Source organism: Fringilla coelebs, assembly GCF_963513975.1.
Source record: "Fringilla coelebs genome assembly, chromosome: 2".
NCBI classification, from domain to species: Eukaryota; Metazoa; Chordata; class Aves; order Passeriformes; family Fringillidae; genus Fringilla; species Fringilla coelebs.
Window position 1 is genome coordinate 50,612,222 of NC_140029.1, and position 19,091 is coordinate 50,631,312.

General features: G+C 43.4%; 1 protein-coding gene across 1 annotated transcript in view; it reads left to right on the forward strand.

Moving 5' to 3' along the window:
- The first annotated feature begins 8,298 nt into the window (after positions 1-8,298).
- The window catches only part of KLF12 (KLF transcription factor 12), a 223,429-nt gene continuing 212,636 nt past the window's right edge, over positions 8,299-19,091 (forward strand). The window contains exon 1 of the mRNA XM_084224208.1: positions 8,299-8,477. The gene's annotated coding sequence lies outside the window, so the exon portion shown is untranslated. The remainder of the gene's footprint in view (positions 8,478-19,091) is intronic.

Below are 19,091 nucleotides of genomic sequence, written 5' to 3' on the forward strand. Positions count from 1 at the left end.
CACATTGGATGGGGGCCAGCTCAACAAGAAAAATAAAGTGAGTTTTGAAGAGGTAATGTGGTAAATGTTCTTCTCAGTCTGGCTACCAATATGTGCTGTCTAGCCTGAGGCACGCAGCACATATGGGTAAAGCTACTGAAGTTTGGTACTTTTAACTTCTCGAGTCACTTTTTACAAAACCAAAGGAGATGTATTAGGCTAATTGTGGAGATTAAAAAAAAAAAAGGGTAAGGAAAGGCGAAGCCGAGCGATCTGATCCCAACAGACTTCCACTACCCATTTCTCAATTCTTATTCTGGGGTTTACAGGCTTTTCTGCATACTGGGTGATTTTCCCTGTTGCTTAGGCACCAGCAGAGCAAGCAGATGTTCACAGCAGCAGACAGCCAGGATAGCAAAGTGCCCTGGCCATGCTGATAGGGCCCAGGCAGGTGACAGTGTCAAGGGCAGCAGCAGATGCTGGCATTCGGGCCACCTGCCTGGGGCAGCTGTGAGGATAGTACTGCCCTCTCACTATTCCAGCAGCTGCTGGAGGAGGTAGCCTGGCTCCAGCTCCTCCTTCTGTCAGGGAAATTCAATTTTACCTCCACTGCTGACGTTCAAATGAGTTCTGGTGCTAAGTGCTCCGCAGAGAATTTGGTCAGCCCATTTGGGGATGCTGTGGCAGACAGGATAATGCTTGTAGCAAAGCAAAACATAGGTGATGTCTGCTCTTCAGAATTCTGCTGCTCCCTCACTTACGGTCTGTCAAGGCACTTCAGCAGTCATTTTGCCGTGCGCCCCTGGGCTTCTGAGAGAACATCACAACCTCCTCCTCTTTTTCCCATCTGTCAGCTCAGTAGTGACAATAGGGCAGACTGGAGTTTCTTTCAGCTCATTCGATTTCTATGGTTAGCATTTGCCAAATGCTCAACCATTTGTAAAAATCATGTCATCAGTTGTCATTAGAAAGAGAATTGATAACTGTACTTACTGAGCTTTGCAGTCACTCAAATTCATTCTCTTAGTTCAAAAAACAAAAATCACACAAACAAGCCCAGATGTTAAATAAGCAATTGCTACAATACAATGCTTAGATTTTTTTCAACTGTTATGTTGATATCCAGTGGTACAACTATGGTTAATAATCTGTGAAATTCAGCATTAAAAAAACCCTTATAACTAATTTTAAAAAAATCACTCAATTTATTAATCTGTAATGTGATATGTACAACTGAGTCCAGATAAAGCCTTTTAATGCTTTTGAGTCATCAACATTCCATATCAAGAAAGCATACTATCCAGAAATCACCATGATCATGAATATGTCCATGATGCTCAGGTGCAAACCCAGGCATTTCAAGCCAACCTAATTATATGACAGAAGAGTTAAAAAGAACCATTTTTCATTTTCAGCCACAGAAACATAAAATATGCTGATTTGAAAGAGACCCATCAGAATCACCAAACCCAACACCTGGCCCTCCACAGGAAACCCCGAGTCACATCATGTGCCTGAGAGTGTAGTCCAAACACTTCTTGAGCTCAGACAGCCATGGTGCTGTGATCACTTCCCTGGGGAGCCTGTTCCAGTGCTCAAGTGCCCTCTGAGAGACAAATCCTTTTCCTGATACTCAACCTTTGAGGGAGCTCAGCTAATGTCATTTCCTTGAGCCCTGTCACCAGTCAGAAGAGTGGTACCTGTCCCTCTGCTTCCCCTCACAAGGAAGTTGCAGACTGCAATGAGGTTTCCCCCAGCCTCCTCTTCCCCAGGCGGAACAGACCAAGTGGCCTCAGCCACTCCTTATAGGCTCCCTCTCCAGACCTATCATAGCTTAATGTCATAAGTTGTGGTGCCCAAAACTGCCCCCAGCACTCGAGGTGAGGCTGCCCCAGTGCAGAGCAGAGGGAACAATCCCCTCCCTTCCCTGGCTGGTGATGCTGGGCCTGATGCACCCCAGGACAGGGTTGGCCCTCCTGGCTGCCAGGGCACTGCTGACTCCTTCAACCTGCAAGTGCCTTTCCCCAGAGCTCCGCCCCATTTCTAATCTGATTCTTAATCTCTTCCATTCTTCATGCTGGGTAATTGCTTCCTGAATCCAAGGGTTTCTGGTACTGGAAAAGCCAAGTTGGATGGTTACTTTAGTAACCCCAGCAAGCATCTGTAAGATGGGGAGGAGGAATGCTGTATGAATAAAAAGAAAACAACGAAGTGCTTATGTATTGGGAGATTTATTCTGTTGTAATTTATTGACACCTCCATGGAGAACAAAGAACTTTGCTAAATTAAAAACAACTGGGATAAAAACTACAAGTTCTTGAAAATATTTGTTATACCTAAAATTTGTCAGGAAAAGCATGAAAGATTGTTATGATAATACCTGCAAAGAAGATATCCCAGATATTTTTGGCTGCCTACTAGATACAAAATCCATGTCCAGCTGAATGCTTCCCTTTGCTAATCTGACTGCAGAACGCTCCTTATTCCTGAGCACTACTCCCAGCTGTTTCTGAAACATTTATTTTTGCTTTGAATCTTCTCCTCCAGGTCTTTAACATGCAGAATTTCTTTTGGAGCCTATGGAACCCATGCACAGGGAACAAATTAGACATCATCGGTTTTACAAAGACACAGTGGAACACAAAATTAGAAGGAGCCACAGAGAACACAAGACAGTGGGACTTACAGGGAAAATTGGGAAAGATTGTCTTTTACTATATCTCTATCTTACCATGAGAAATGCAGTAGCTCTAATGTTCATATGAGACTACTGTGTGCCTCTCCTTATAAAGCAGTTTAAGTGATGACCCCTTTTTTTCTGTGTCTCCAAAACAACCATACAGCACAGTGTTTAATGCAAGGAGCTGAGGTCATGGAATTGAACACAGACCTTAAAATAACATAAGAAATTTTATTAGGATGGTATTTAGGTTCATAAATTCAGCTACAAACTACAGAGTTTTGAAAGGAAAATCCAGAGCAATCCATTCCGTTCATGGGCATTGCATTGATATGGTGTTCAGAGCCAGAAAGTGCTCATCTCCATTTTTTTGTTTGGATTTTTGCAAAAATGTTAACCAAACATTAAAGACATGCACACATCAAACCTTCCCCAGAACACGTCCTTTGATGACTTCCTACTCCCTATTAAATTTTGCCAGTCTCAGATAATACTATATAAGGAACTGTTCCTCCTGTTCTTCTGGATTTTGAATAAGATCATAAGCCTTTAAGGGCTCTTTCTAAAAGAAGGCAAGTTTTAAAAAGAAAAAAAAAAGCATGATCTCAGTTCAAGGTTATAAAAAGGGCACAGAGCTTTTGGATCAAGGGAGTGAAGCATTAATACTTTGTGGCCCCACTTTCCTAGAATATGTGTCTTGGCAACATTGCTAGTCTAAATCTGGCAAATTGAATATTTTGATCTCCGTCCCTGGAGAAAAACACACACCTATTAATTATATCAGATTATAATTTTCCTCTCTTGTGCAGTGTAATTGAACAACTCTTGTTATGTAACTTTATGGTATCATAGAGTCTTCATTGTTTACACTAATACTACCATTTATGCAATAAGCTAGGTTGTGTATTTTTAGGGGGGGTTTAATGTCAGTGGGCTGAAGGAAAGATGTCCTGATAGCCTGTTTAAGAACAAACAATTTGTTTACATGGCATACAGAAAAAAGACACAGTGTCCAAAATCTCCAACATTCATACCCAAGGAATACTACTGCTGATTTTTGAGCGAGGTGTGTGAAATACAAGCCTGATACTTCATAGCTGTGCTTCCACATTTTAGACTGACTGCTTTGGTTAATGGCCACCTAGAAGTTGACTACAAAGCTTAGCATTCAATGGCAGAGTGCCATGGATGTTGAAACACTTCCTAAGTAGATTCAAAGAAACAGAAGTTGATGTCCCGGCCCAAAAGAGTCTGTACAATCATGCCTGATGGCAGCTGTCAGATAAAGGCAAGGTCCACACATTCATGTTGAGCTTAACACCAGTTTGAATGGAGAAAGAGTGGAGGAAGCACTTGGCAGATGATCACAGGCTGGATTACAAGACAGCAACCATACCTGAAAGGTTGTATCTGCCGGTGTGGTCAATTCCTTGGCAAAGAAAACACGTTTATTTGCCTGTATCCAAAAGGGAAGGCTTGTGATAGGAATTAGTAATACAATCCCTCAGCTGTAGGTATTTGAATTGATTATCTGTCAAGCCAAAGGTTTCTCTAAGTTCAGCAAATGAACACAATCTGTCTTCTAAAATGCATCAGGTAATTTGTTAAAGCTTTTCTCTAACCATGCATCCCAAATAAAAATGCATTTAGGTTTTGGTTTGGGTAGTAAAGTTGATTTTTTTTTGTGTTATTTGAATTAGAAATTTGAATACAATCTGAAATGGAATAAACAATAGGTAGCCTAAGTGTTTTTTTTAATCACTGGTGGTAATTTAAATTACAAAATCTCCCAATATTCAGCACATTACTGATGTATTTCAGAAGTATTTTTATGTGTTTCAGGCAGACATTGTTAAAATATGCTATTGATTTTCTGTTTTCTTTTGTTCTGAGGTTCCAGTGTGCTCTCTGCTGGTGGTGTCATTCTCCATTTTGAAAAAAATGATTGGTTATTAATTAAAAAATAACCTTAATGCATGCCTAAAGGTAGAAGTTGCTAAATTGCTGAATTGCATTGAACAGTATTACTTGTTTGCACATGGATTAGGATCTAAGACAAAATTATAAAACAAAGAAGACAATGAAGAAATTTTGTATCAGCGGAGAACAAAAATAAGAGAGATGAGAGGCTGAGGAACATTAAGGGGAGATTTTGTAGTACCTTTTTTTTGGTAAGTTTTAGGAAACTCCATTAGGGGAAGAACAGCTACAGGAAGACTGGAAAGAGCCACCTGATATTGTAAGCAGGGACTCAATGAAAGTGATTCAGAAGTACTGCTCTGTAGGTAATAGGGCAGAATTGGAGAACTACAGAAAAAGTCTAAAATCACACATAAACACACTTGTTGAGCTTTAGAAAAAACAAGCAACCAAAAATAGTCTGTGGGCCGATTTGTTCTCCGGCTTTCAAAAGTACAATTTTCTAATTTTAGAATAATATATGGCAGCACACTGTTAAGGTCCCTAAATTTTCAAAACTTAGGGCTGTGTTTCTGAAAAAATGCTGAAAAGTCCTGTTGATTCAGAGGAAATAGCATTAAAGTTTCTTCTTTCAAGGGAAAAAAAAAGAATAAAAAAGAACTTTCTAAATCTTGAGAAATACTAAATGCTTTCAAAGTATTTCTGTGTTAAAATGTAAGCCAGAACTTTTTCAAACAGACTATGTACTCTCAGTTTGCTCAAGCTAGAGGAGACTGGAAACAGAGGGGTCAGGTGTATGGAGTGAGCCAAGATGATGATTTAGTAGGACAGGTTTTCCATAAAGGCATGTGATTGAGAACTACATTTCTCTATAAATCTCTGTTATATATCAAATACTAATGTGTAATATCCCTATTTCTGTATCAATCTATTGATATATAATCATGTAATACATTGCTCTTGCAAACGTAGCCACATATTTTTTTGCTTTAGATACTGCCCTGCAAATTCATGTATATGGGTAATAGTTTTTAGTAGCAGGCAATAGACCATGTAAACAGCCAACATAGCACATAATGAAACTCACGAAGAACAAATTTTATCACCCAATGTCAGCGAGCCAACCCCCTTCTAGATTATTTCTTTAGATATTTTATATAAATGAGTAAAATATTTCTAAGTATGACAAAATAAATATTGATGTTTTAAAATATTTTATCTGAAATTCAATGGAAATGAGCTTTGTCTTTTTCTCAGGGCACACCAATGTGTGTAATGTGATGTTTCTCTGTTACCCACCTTATCACACTGCCTACATGCAATCTTCTTCTTGCTATCACTATTCATTTTTCATGTGCCAAGTATTCATTAATCCTTTAACCTCGGTAGGTAGAAACCAGTTTTTTCCTGCAGAACACTCTGTGCTCCCTGTTCCAAATGGTTAAGAAGGATGAATGTTGTTAATACTCACTTTTTTTATTGATAAATATGAATATAAGCCATGCATCTGTCCAGGGAATGTTTCCAGCTGTCTTCCATAGTAGCCTGCTTCCTATGGGATTGCATATTTTATCTTTTAAAACAAGTGTTACAATGTTAACTTTTGACTAGGGTGAAATCTAATGAATCACATATGTAACTTACCAGGAGTAGCTGGAGCTGGTTCTGATCTAAACTCCTAGCATAAGGAGATATGTTGCTTGGGTCATTAGACTGTATTTTAACTCTATGCTCACTTTTTTCCCAAGGAAATAATTATTAGACCAGAGGCAACATTACAATAGCAAATTATGCCTAATCCCCTTTATGTCTGGTGGAGACATATATTTCTGTTTATAGCCATTTTAACATTTCTTATTTATTATTCTTTTTTTCCCCTTGTAGAAATAGAGGTAAGATGCAGAGACAAATAGTGAAGATTTAATATTATCCAAAACATTTATGCCAAGCGAAGGCAAAGGATCATTACAGGGAAAGAGATGAATAGATGTATTTCTGGCAGCTGGCATGAAATCCTCTTTGGGAACGAACATAGGTGCTGGTTCCTCTGGCTTCCTCAGTAAATACTGTGATGAGCAGCAAATATTAGTTTATATTTATTGAAAGTAATAGCATTTTAGCAGCAATTATTTACCTGCGCTCCGCCCGGCTTTCTGTGTAAATACACAAGCTGTACGGGCATTTACAAACACCTTCACATGACAGGCCAACCTCTAGGCACGAAGTCCATCCCTCTTTTTGCTTTTTATTTACCCAATAATTGTTATGACTGGGACTCTCAGGAACTGTTGAGCTGACTGTGAATTTGAGAGAATAAGGGGCGGGACTCATAAAGAACTTACTGTTTTGTACTTGCTCTGACCATGGCTTCTGCCAGGGGCCAGCACAGCACCCTGATGATTCAAAAGGCTATTAAGCTTCCTTAAATTGAATGGCCCCCGACCATGGCCAGAAACCATCTAAGCAGGCAGTGCTGGTCAAAGCTCACCTGTGCTCTGACCACACCGTGTTTACTTTATGCAACACCAACCACAGGAGAGGAGGCAGAAAACAGCCACATCAGCTCTACATTAACAAAAGGTTCTCCAAGGCAAGAGAATCCCTAGGTAACCTGTCAGGCCAGCTTAATAGCTACAATACTGCCCAGGCATGGACCAGGATCTTTCCACCAAAATACTTCTCAGTGTAAACACGTGTAAGAATGCTTGTGAAAAGAAACAGATTTGCTTGTAAAGGTTTAGCTGACTCTTAGAGTTTATATTTCTGTTTCCTAAGGTTCTGAAACTCTTCTATTAAAACATGAATGTAACAAAGACTCTGTGTTTAAAAAAAAAACTTTAAGATTATGGAATCTGTCCCTCTGTATGCTGTTATCAAAACCTTTACAACCCAGGATCCGCAGCCTTTACGTGAGAAAAATCTTCCCCATAAAGGAAGTTCTCAGTTTGCAGGGGCGCGACTCGGGCTTACGAGCGCTGACCAAAAAAAAAAAAAAAACCACAACCCCACGCCTCGCATACTTCTCACGAGCTGCAGTCTGCCTGTGCGAAGAAAACAAAATAAAAGAGAAGGGAAAGGCTTGCAGCGCTCAGCCCCAGGTAACGGCGGGGGCCGGGCCCGGCCAGACCCTCCGGCGGCGCGGCCCGGGGCGGACACATCGCCCAGCGTGTCCTTTCCCCCGGGACGCCCCTCAGTGTCGCGACCGCGTGTGCCCCCGGCCCCTTCAGCGCTGATACCGCCCGGCGCCGATCCCTCGGAGCTCCCCTCCGCTCCCCTGCACCCCCGGGGCTTCCCCAGGCGTCCCCAACGCCTCGCCCCCTCACTGTCCCCTCGGCGCTCCCAGAGCGCAGAGTTCCCCGCGGGCTCTCCCATCGCCCCGCACCCCGCTGAGCTTCCCCCGGCGCCTCTTTACCCCGCCCCGCCCTCGGCGCCCCCTCGCCCCGGGCCTCCCCTCGGCGCCCCCGCTGCCGGCCGCGCCCGGCCCCTCCCCGCGGCGCCCCGCTGCCCTGCCCCTCCCCGCGGCCGGGCCGGGGCCAGGGCCGGGGCCGGGGCCGGGAGGGGGAGGCGCGGCCGGGCGTTCCCGTCCCCACCCCCCGGGGCGGGGCGGGCGGCGCACCGGGGCGGCCGCGGGGCGGGGGCGCGGCCCCTCCCTCCCTCCCTCCCTCCCTTCCCTCCGCCCGGCTGCCGGTGGGGGCGGGGACGCGCCGCATGCCAGCGACGCCACCGGCGCCCGCCGTGGCCGGAGCAGGGGCCGGTAGCTGGGGAGGGGGACACCGGTCCGGACCCTTTGTCTGAGCGGCCGGCGGGGTGTCGCGGCGGCCCCACGCGAGGCGCGGCCAGGCGGCGCCGGGAGCCTCCACCCCCGGCCCACCCTGCCCGGGCTCATCATGTGACGCGGGTAAGTCGGCGGCGAGCGAGCGCCGCGGCTCCCCGGGCTGCCCCCATTCATTTCTCGGGGACGGCCGCCGGCTGCCTCCGCCGGTGCGGGGTGCGAGTGCGCGGGGCACTGCCCGGGGAGCGCGGGGCGGGCGGACAGACAGACACAGAGCGGGGACCCTGTGTCAGGGAAGGAAACAGTTTCTTCTCCTGCTCTGCCGCTTCTGCTCAGGTCTGTGCCGATTCCCTTTCTTAGCAGGATAAACGGCTAATGTGTGTGGGGTTTGCTGCTGCTGTCCCAGCCAGCCTCTATTTAAAAAAACAAACAAACAAAATACCGCTCCGATACTGAAGTTAAATAATTTTAAAGAACAGGAGGGGGGGCAGGGCGGCCCCCCCCGCTTCCCCCGGCGCCGCCGGGGCGAGCCGGGGGTTAACGGCGGTGCCCTCCCTCCCCCGCTCCCTCCCCCGCTCCATCCATCCCCTCCTCCCGCCTGCCTCCATCCCTGCCGGTGCCCCGGCGGCAGCGATACCGGGGTAGGGTGCTAGGCGCTGGCCCGAACTTTTCCCTCAACTTTCCCGCTGAGGCTCTAGGAGGGGGAAAAAAGGGGTGGGGGTGGCGGTGAAAAAAGCGAAGGGGGAAATAAAAGCGATAAGCGGGGAGCGATGATGAGCTGCGAGCTGGGAGCGCCCAGCCCTTTGTGCTGCCGTCCCCGGGGGGGGGGTGGGGGGGTGGGGGCGGCCGGCCGGCCCCCGTGCGCATTCCGGGCTGGGCAATTAATATATGAAAACAAATATCAGAAAAGTATAAAGTGTAGTGCTCTGTGGAGGGGCAAATCAGGGCGTAACGCTGTATGGGGAGAAAAATCGGACTATAACACCCTATGGGGGGAAAAAAAAAGAAAACAAGAGTGTCGTGCTGTACTACCTTCTACAGAAATTATTATCTTCTGTGGAACAAATGCTCGCGCTTGCAGAAGTCGGGAGCTTGGGGAGCAAACCGCTGGTATTTATATTTAACGCGTGAGCCCAGAGCCGCTGCGGGAGATGGGTTACCCCATGGCATCAGCGTCACCCTGTGAAGCCCTCCGAAAGCTTTCCGCTGCTGGGATGAAATTTCCTCTGGGATGAGATGTGGCTCCTATCCGCCTCCCCCAAAATCCTGCACCACCGCTGGTGGTTGGATGTTGGGGGAGGCGGATAGGAGCTACCAGACGGGTTATTTTATATTCTCCTCCCCGCGGTTTGCAGGGATGCGATGCTCCGGTCCAGACAGCGGTTTTTTGGGCTTTTTTTTTCGGATCTTGGCGTGGCATTCAGTCCCGCAGACGGGCTTGCTTGGGAAATAAGATGTTTTGTGCTCTTAGGGAGGGGGTAGGAGCAGTTTCGGTCGGAAGCACTGAAGAGAAGTTCACTTGATCGGGGTCTGTAAAGAGCTTGTAAAATCCTGCTAAGCTCTTGGCAGCCCCCCTTCCCCTAAGCAAGACAGTAAACTAGTTAATTTTTTAAATTACCCATCGTGAAGTATATGGTACTCTTCTTCCTCCCTCCACCACCCCTTTTTGTTTTTTCTTGTTTTTTTGCTTTTCACTTTTCGTCTCGCCACGGCAGGTAGATTATTCGCGGCAACTTTGCGAGGCTGCTTTATATAGCGCTGGCATATGGGCTCCATTTTCTGCTCTCTGGTTGGTCTACAACTCTGAAATGCACAGGAACAGCAAAGTGGTCGCAGCGTGGGATTAGTAGCTGTGCTGAATAGGTCACAGATGGGGCGATAGGAGCATTTTATTTGTGACGTAAGGCTGCATAAACCCGGGCTGCCTTTTTTTTTTTTTTTTTTCAATTTATTATTCGTGCTGGGAGAGGGGGAGTGTCTTGAATATCTTTCTAATGGGACGTAATCAAGTTGAAACCGCTCTCTGCAAGCTGGCATGTCACCTATCGTCACAAACCAACCGCGCATAGCGAAGGGAAACATTGCGGATTTTTTTTTTTCACTGTCTTTTTATTTTTTTCCCCTCCCCGTGCTGCCGGAGGCTTTGGCAGCCGCTGCTAGGCTGCTGCTGGCAGGTGCCCGGGCTGGAGGCTGGTGGATGACATCACCCCCTCGGTGACACCCATGCGCGCCCCTCCCCGGGCCGGCACCCCCGCCCGCTCCCCCCCACTGCCGCCAGAACAACAGTGGTGGCATTTTCCTCTTCTTAATTCTTTTTCTCTCCCCCTTTCAGTAATTTTTCCCACCTTTTTTTTTTTTTTTTTTTTTTTTTTTTTAACTGTGCGTGGTACCTGGAACTGGGAGGAGGGCGGGAGTCTGAGGAGTGCCTTTTTTTGTGTGGGGGGGGGAAAGCTTTTTGACAAAGATGTATGTCGTAGGTCATTTGATGAGTGAGTGCACCTATTCTGGATGGGCTGGGAAGGAGTTTAGGATATGGGAGATACTGTTTGTTTTCTGTTTCTGATAGTGAGGCAGTATCAGACGTGTAAATAGAGGGGATGGGAAATAATATATTTTTAATTCTTTTTCCCCCCAGCAGTAATATTATAATGATAATATTTCCAGGCCTTTCTTTGCTTTCTTGTAGAAAAACCTTTTCTGGAAAGGCCACTGATGGCCCAAGAAGACTCTGTGTAACAACTTTTAAAAATAAACTTTGAGATTCCAGGACAGGCTAATCGTGGAGTCCTCTGCCAGCTGGTTCTGTCAGGATCTGCCAGACCTGAACATGCACGAGCTGAGTTTCACTCCAGATGAGAGGAGGCAGAAATGTGGGGCTGAAATAGCTCTTCCCCTGGGAGATGTTAGAATGGGGTCAGCGAAGGGTTTGTGCTGCAGAACCCTGTGATAGTGACTGTTTTCCTCTTTGCCTAGACCAAGGTGGTGTGTGATGGTAACCACCAGAGTTAAATAGAAAGACAGACCTTATATTTGAGGAAAGTGGGCAGTGCCTTTCCTGGGTGCTTGGAGAGGTCTCTGCTGCACAGGGCGTTTCAGAACATCTGAATAATTTGGTGGAGTTTTCAGTGCTGCTAGTGTATGCCATTGCTTAGATTTTGGATGGTCTGTGAAATGGTGGAGAGCTGAGTGCCCTTTCTCATGGCTGGGTGCATGATGTCCACTTATGCAAGCATTCCCAGAGAGAGAGTGCTGTAGCCTCCTTGCTTCAGGCTGCTGGATGACCTATGTGAACTTTGATTGGCTGCTGGTACCACTTCACTGCATGGCCAACCTTGCTCTTTCCTTCAGTAAGTGTTGTTTGCTTTGTGGAACAGGTCTCATCAGTACAGAGTTGGTTTTGACCAAGTCTTGGTTTGAATCAAGTAAAATAGGAAAATGTGAATTATGAATTCGTTCATTAATAAAGATGGAGCTCTGAAAACACTTATTTTTACTGAAGTGTCTTGCTTGTGGTTTTTGAAATACTGTATCTTGGTTTCTTTTGTTGGAGAATGATTGTGGTTTACCTTTCCTTTACTTAACTACAAAATGGGCAAAAAAATTAATTTCCTGAAATAAAAATTTTGTTTTTAGAAAAGCTGAAATGGATCGAGCACCCAGACTTTGACCTTCTCAGCTCCTGACTAGTGGTTGTTTACTACATCTGCAGCTGTGTGTCTTTGAAAGAGGAGGAGCTGCAAACACAAGCATGCTCACTTTTCCTGCTAAGAGGAAAACATGTAATAAGCATGCTATTTCAAAGTGAGTTGTTAAGTTTTGAGCAGCCAGGTTGAGGGTTTTCCTTTCCTTTGCGCCAATTGCACTGTGCTGTATCTGTAAGACAAGTTTTGAGTCTTGCAAGTGCAAAATGTGAAAGCATAAAAATGACTATGTTTCCTATGCACTAAAAAAGAATTTGTTTGTTTTTTTTTAATTAAATTCATATTTACACTAGAAAGGAGAAATGCTTTTGCTGAAGTATGGATGACACTGTCAACATTGTTTGTCATTGGCAAAAGTTCCATGTAATTGTACCCTGTGTTCAACAACTGAACTTTAGACAGTCCTCTTGCTTCAGCTGAATGATTTTTTTTTAAAGTTGCTGCTAAACACAATAAAACCCCAAACAACAGCAGAAATTATGTTTGATGATTCGGTGTCAAAATGATTGCATTAGTTTATAGCTAGACAGGCGTATGTTGACAAACTTGATTGAAGTGTTGATCAGACCTTGTTGCACTGTTGCAAAAGTGGGTAAAATTGGACTAATCTGAAGTAAGTTGTGGGGTCAGTTTTGGTTTTTATATATATGTGTGTGTGTGTGTGTCTGTCTATATGTATGTATATAAAAATTCCAGCCCTAATCATGCTGTGTTTGCATTTTGAATCTATCTTCTGTGCAGGAAATTCGCTTAGGTTTTGTGTCCTGAATATGTGAAGTTTTTCATACTTCTGCAGAGTTTGATGTGACTGATAGGGTTGAAGTTCATATGAAATCTGTGCTCTTGTTTGCTCCCAAGCAGTGACTGTAGGAGATTAGCTCAGTTGCTCAGAGCATGGTGCTAATAATGCCAAGGCTGTGGGTCCTGTCCCTATATGGGCCATTCGTTTAAGAGTTGGACTCAATGATCTTGCAGGTCCCTTCTGAGTCAGAACATTCTGTGATTCCACAATGTGGAAAAGGTAGACTGTTCTTTAATGAATTCTATTTACCTTTTGACTGCAGAGAGCTCTTAAAATAATACTTAGAGATAGGAAGAAGAGGGAAAACGAAAGTGGCTTTGCCAGACAGGGTATCTATGCTGTATGTAACACTGAGCTTATGTGGACTTTCTTGAGTTCAGTGTAATAGCTCTTCATATGAATTAGAAAGCCTTATCTAAACTTGGGGCTAAACCAAAATTGAATTATTATATGCTTTTTTTTTTTAATATATGTCTGCTGCAGAATGATGTGTTGTGGTCTGGAGAAGACAAATTTAAATTATGGTGTATCTTGGTTCTGTAGCTATTTCTGTATTTTCTTGGATTTTTGGGATGGGACGGTGGCATGAGCCATCCCAGTGTTTCTCAAATACATGGTAAAACTTGGGAGTGAATATGTCATGTGATATATATTCAGGGACTGTATGCTTTATACTGTCATGCACTCAACATCTGTACACATCGACTCCTGTGCCAGAAGAGCCCCTTCAGCCACAGCTGCAGTGACTTACCTCTGTGTTGGCTGCTGATTTTTTTTTTTTTTTAAAGTTAAGTAAAATCACAAGGATGCAAAAGCTAAGGTTTGTTGGAACTAAAACTGTCAGGATCAAGGAAGATGCTATGATTGAAGACTATTAAAAGTATATATTCAGTGATACTAAATAAAGTCAGCCAAGACTGTCACATGCTGACATTTCCGACCCTCTGAATGCAATCCCAGTAATGTCTGCTTCTTTAAAAATCTGGTTTGTTTATTTATGCATAGAACTGGTTTTTAAATTTTTTTTTTGTTTGTTTCTTGTAACAAACGCCCTCGTGTGCAATGGTGTTTATCCTCTTGTGGGTGGCTGGCAGTGCTGGCATTAACAGCGTTAGGCATTGCAGTGCAGACCAGCCCCACTTGAGTTAAGGAATGTCTGGTTAGCAGTAGCAAGCTTTTGTCCTCTCTGTGAACCAGCCTTCAGGACAGGAATGAGGCGTGCTCTTTGCTAATGGCTGGCACGGTATTTGCTACATAGCAGAGTAATGATGGGACTCAAAAATCCCGAGCTTTGTTCCTGGCCTGGCTGTGGGGCGAGTGTGTTCTCGTTGTTTAAACATAGAACAATCAAATGCATGACCTTGGACATCGGCGCTGCTAAGGGGATAATTAATCAGATGATGTATCATGTCGGGAGACCCGAGTTCTGGTCTCGTTTTTGTCATGTGTCACCTGGGACAGGCACTTGGTTACCCTCTCTGTAAGGTGGCAAGCGGTGACCCTAGTTCCCTATTAATGCGGGGTGTTGTCCAGTGGTCAGAGCAGCAAAGAGCACAAAGTTTTGTGTGCTAATGCTGATCCTCCTGCCGACTGCCTAAATAATTTCTTTTTCTCTGCCTTGTCCAAGAGCTTTTCTGGTGGTGGTGTTGCATCTCTGTTCTGGAGCCTTACAGGTCCCTGGCAGCAGCATGGGCAGCACAGTGATGCTGGCAGGCTGCGTGGGTGCAGGGGGTGTGTGCAGAGCTCAGGCCAGCTGGAAATAAGGTCAGGTCCATTTGCAGGGCTGGAGATGCTATCAGTGAGCTCTGGAAGCCTTCCTGAGCATGAGTGAACTGTAATTCTCATATGCTTTGTCCAAGTCTTGACAGGCTGCCATTGAAGGGGTAAAGGCAACTATTGTAACCCAGCATTTTCTCTCTGTAGATACCTGAGGGAAAATTTTTCAAAAAATACTCTTTGCAGAAAAAGTTGTGATTTTTTTTTTTTCATTTTTTTTTTACTACCAAAGTTGTCAGAAGTGGCTAGTTCAGATATGGAGTGTTCTCAGATAATTTCAAATCAGACTTTGAAGAGCTAGTCACTGAGCATTTCTATTGAAATGATTGAAGTTTGCTAACTGAAATGTGCAGTATTAGAAATTTGTTACATCATTTTCAAAGAGTGCATGTGACTTGTTATTTACCATGTATATTACTCCTTTGCTTTTTTCCCCATGGTATCAGCATTTAAAGATGGTCTGCAAAGAATTGAAGGGACCTTTTAGAGCAGGCAAAAGAATATGTTGTCATCTGAGGTAGCCACTGAGATATTTAGGATTCATGATATCAATTGCCAATTCCCCCTAGAAAAAAGGGAAGATAATGACTATTAGCATTATGTAGTAACATTTGACAGGAATCTGAGCAGGACTTAACTTAAAATCAGAATCAGACTAATATAGAATTTTTATTTTGTATATGTCTTTATTTCGAGTGTTTAATGCTGGCATGAAACACTTTTGACGTAGTCTTCAAATACGAGTTGGCAGTGCTCTAGAAGAGCATGTAAAGAGCTGTGATTGATGACACTTCAGAATCTTTTAAAGTGTTGGACAGTAGTTGGAGCTCTTCCAGTTCCTTTTTCAGAGAATCTTTCAGTTGCAAGAAAATTCCAAGTGGGAAATGAAAAGATTTTTCTTAATAAAAAAAAGGTAGAGAAAAACATTCCTTTCCACTTTCTATAAATTGGTAACAGTTACAAGGCTACTTAATTTTTCACTTGTTCCATCTAGGCAAGGAAATCTTTTGCATAGAGAGTGCTCCACACAATTTTGAAAGGAAAAAATTAGGTTTTTGAAAGTGAGGGCATGCAGAGTTGGTCTAGTTAGGAGGCAGATTTGGAGGCTGCTATTTCTGATAGCATTGCCATTTTCACTTTTACTTTCGAGATACATATTCAGCTAAATCAACATTTGGCTAAAATGTCTATCTTGAAAGAGTGTATCTTAATACTTGGAGACCTCCTATTTTGAGAAGATGGTAGATTTGTAATTTTTTATTGTGGCTTTAGTGGGATAAAGTTTTCAACAGTCACATCAAACAAACATAATAAACTTGAAAAAAAAAAGATATTTAATGCACTTTCTCTGCTTTGCATCCCAGCCAGTATCTGAGATAGATTTATTTTGTGCTTGCTGGAAATGTGCTGTCCTTTGGGTTTCACGTGTTGCTGCATTTAGGAACACAGCATTTCTTCTGCATTGCAATGCTAAAGAAGTATGTGGGATAGGCAGGGATGGAAGACTGAACTCTATGCATAGCAATCACAGACACCTGCCTAAGTCAGTTCTGGTGGAGAGTTTGAATAAAATACTTTCCTTTTCCAAAAAAGAAGAGCTTAGCTCATCCTCACCTCAGAAGTGTGTACTAAAATCATGACACCAGAATAATTTTTTTGGTCAAAAGACCTTCAGAAAACCTCTCTGTTGGCTGACAGTACAGGAAGTCTCAGATGTTTAGTTCACACGTAAATGAGTACATTGTACTTGTTAAAAAAATAACTGAGAGAGTACTTGCAGTGCTCAAATCCTGGGAGAAGCACTGTGGGCCCTGAAGGGTTTGGTGGTGGTAAAGAAGGAATAGCAGTTTCTGTGGGCTCTTCTTGTGGCTCTAGTTATTTAGTGTTTAACTTAGCCCATATATTGTAAGAGCTGGTAGACCCAGCCAGGTTGGGATTTTCTATAGTAGGACAGCATCAGGAGCATAGTGATTTGGTACCCAAGTCCTCTTGAGGTCATAGCCTGAAGTCCATCAGCAGAAATATAAGATAATTGTACTTTCAGATCCCGCATCTCCCCCCAATACTACTGAAGTTCCACTTGTGTGGCTTTCATGGACACATCTTTTTGTCTTGTCTTAAACAAAAAGGAAATAAAGAGGAAACTAACTAAAAGAAGGAAGTTTCTCCTTGTGATGGATTCTGAGTGCAATTGATGCTGAATGTTCCCATCCATCAGTTCTCATCCTTGTATGTTTAATTATTGCGCTGCTTTCTGTCTCTTGCTCAGCCTCTCTTTGGGTGAGGAATGCTGCTCTCTTCCTCTTGCTGTAACCCTTCTGTTGATGACTTTGTCATTAAAAAGCTGCTGAATTCTTATAAGCAGACACATTTTCTGGATACTGGATTATTTGAAAGTGGCTTCCTTTTAACAAAAACCTTAACCACTTTAACTACTCCCCACCCCTGCTTTTTCTTAACATTTCTACTTGTATAGTTGTGTTTTCAAGGCATCTGACCAAAGAAGCCTTTATAGATTACGTTTATATATAAATATATATGTATGTGTGTGTGTGTATATATTTGCTAAAATTGCTACTTGCTTTGCATAAGGATTATATTCTCAGTAGTTCAGTGCCTAACTGGCAAGCCCCTTGAGTAGGCCTGCCCTCCTGAAAACACGGCTTTCTGTGGCAGAGAGAGGGAAAGGTGGGGTGAAGGTGTTCCCTGCATCTGATTGTGGGTGCCGTAGTGTCTTTCAGCAGATCAGAGCAGGCTAGGGTTACTCCCATACCCAAGCTGACTCCTTGCATATTACTGTGATATCAAAAATAGAAACATGAGGTTAGTGTGAAAAGTCTTTACATATTGCTAATGTATTAGAAATATGAAAATAATCAGTGGAAATATTCTCCTTGTGTTAGGCAATGTTAGAACTAGTTCAGAAAACCCAGAAATTCTAATCTCTCAAAGAATCTGTAATAGTAATGTTTTAAACTATTGAATCTGCAGCCAAATTAAAAAAAAATTGACAAAGATTTTTTATATTAATTACAAATTATCAAAAATCTGCCCCAGCCAAGACAGCGTCAGTTCCGGAATTTGGCGCTGGGTGAACCTGGATCCGACTGACAGAGTGCCAGCGTTTCCCCGGAGGTTCACCCCAACTGTCTTGTACAGTCCGCTTATATACCCTATATTTTCCCTCAGGCCTGAATAACAGGATGTCCCTTGTGTTTCTTCATATGTAGAGTTAGAACATAGGCATGCAAAGTCAGTCCCGTGCTTCTACAACCATCTAGATCCTTCCTGGATGTTCTTTTCACATGGATAACCGAGTCCATACGGATGCAAAGGATGCAAAAGGTGAGCCTCGATGTCTGTATGGCTGTCTTTCACATGTACTGGGTGGTGCTTCGGGACAACTGATGTAATCTCTTCCTGGTATGTTCTCCTGAATAGCTTAATCATTGTGAGGAAGATGAAGTTCATGGCCCTGGAAGGCTTCATTCTTAAGCTAAAGACTTGATATTATCTTTAGTGTGTTCTGGGAACTGATTGAATAGAAATGGGACTGTGCTCCCTGCAGGAGTGGTCAAGGGCACGTGGTGGATTCATGTAATATTTTATACATACACATATTTAATTATAGCATGAATTAACCATACATCTATAACAGTAATTTTTGAAGGAAAGAACAGAAATGAGACACATACTATGGCAATCATTTGGTATCATCTAAAACAGTAATTCCAGTCAGTATTTGACATTGTAGACATTATAGAGTTTTCAGTTTAAAAGCTGAATGACTAGATTGCAGCTCTTTTGAAGCTTGAGGTTTGGCAGCTGTGTCAAGTACAGAAATTGTGTCCTAAAAGTGTCTTGACAGTGCTGAAATGCCATAGAAGAAGTGAACCCACAAAGCCACATTTAACCAACATACAAATTGCAAAGACTTTTAAGGATTTCTGCCTGGATGAACAAGTTGCAATTTAGCCACATATGTTCAGAGTCTTAGTTGTTGGTGAACAGGTTGGCATTTAAGCAGATAGTGCAGGAGGTGTACATGTTGAATTCAGTATACTCAATGGAGGCAGGACTTGGTGAAGTGAGAAAAAATATATATTATAGTATCTCTCATGGGATCAAATTGTAGTTTCATTGATCTGTGTATCAGAGGAGACCACTGTGATCATCTCATTCCATTTCAATCATGCCATCAGTAGAGTATCACCTTGTCCTGCCCAAACTGTGTGTGGTCTCTTGGAGCTGGAACATTCTGTGAGTAGATGTTTGTAATGTAAAGAACTTTATGCAGTGGGCAATCAACTGTCATCTTTGGTGAGCTGTTCCAGTGGTTATAATTACTCTAATCTCTATGCATTATTTCTTCCCTGAATTTAGCCATGTATTTGGCTTCCAGCCACTTAACCTTGTTGTACTTCTGTCTCTTAAATGAGTGGTCAACCAGTCTCCTGTCAA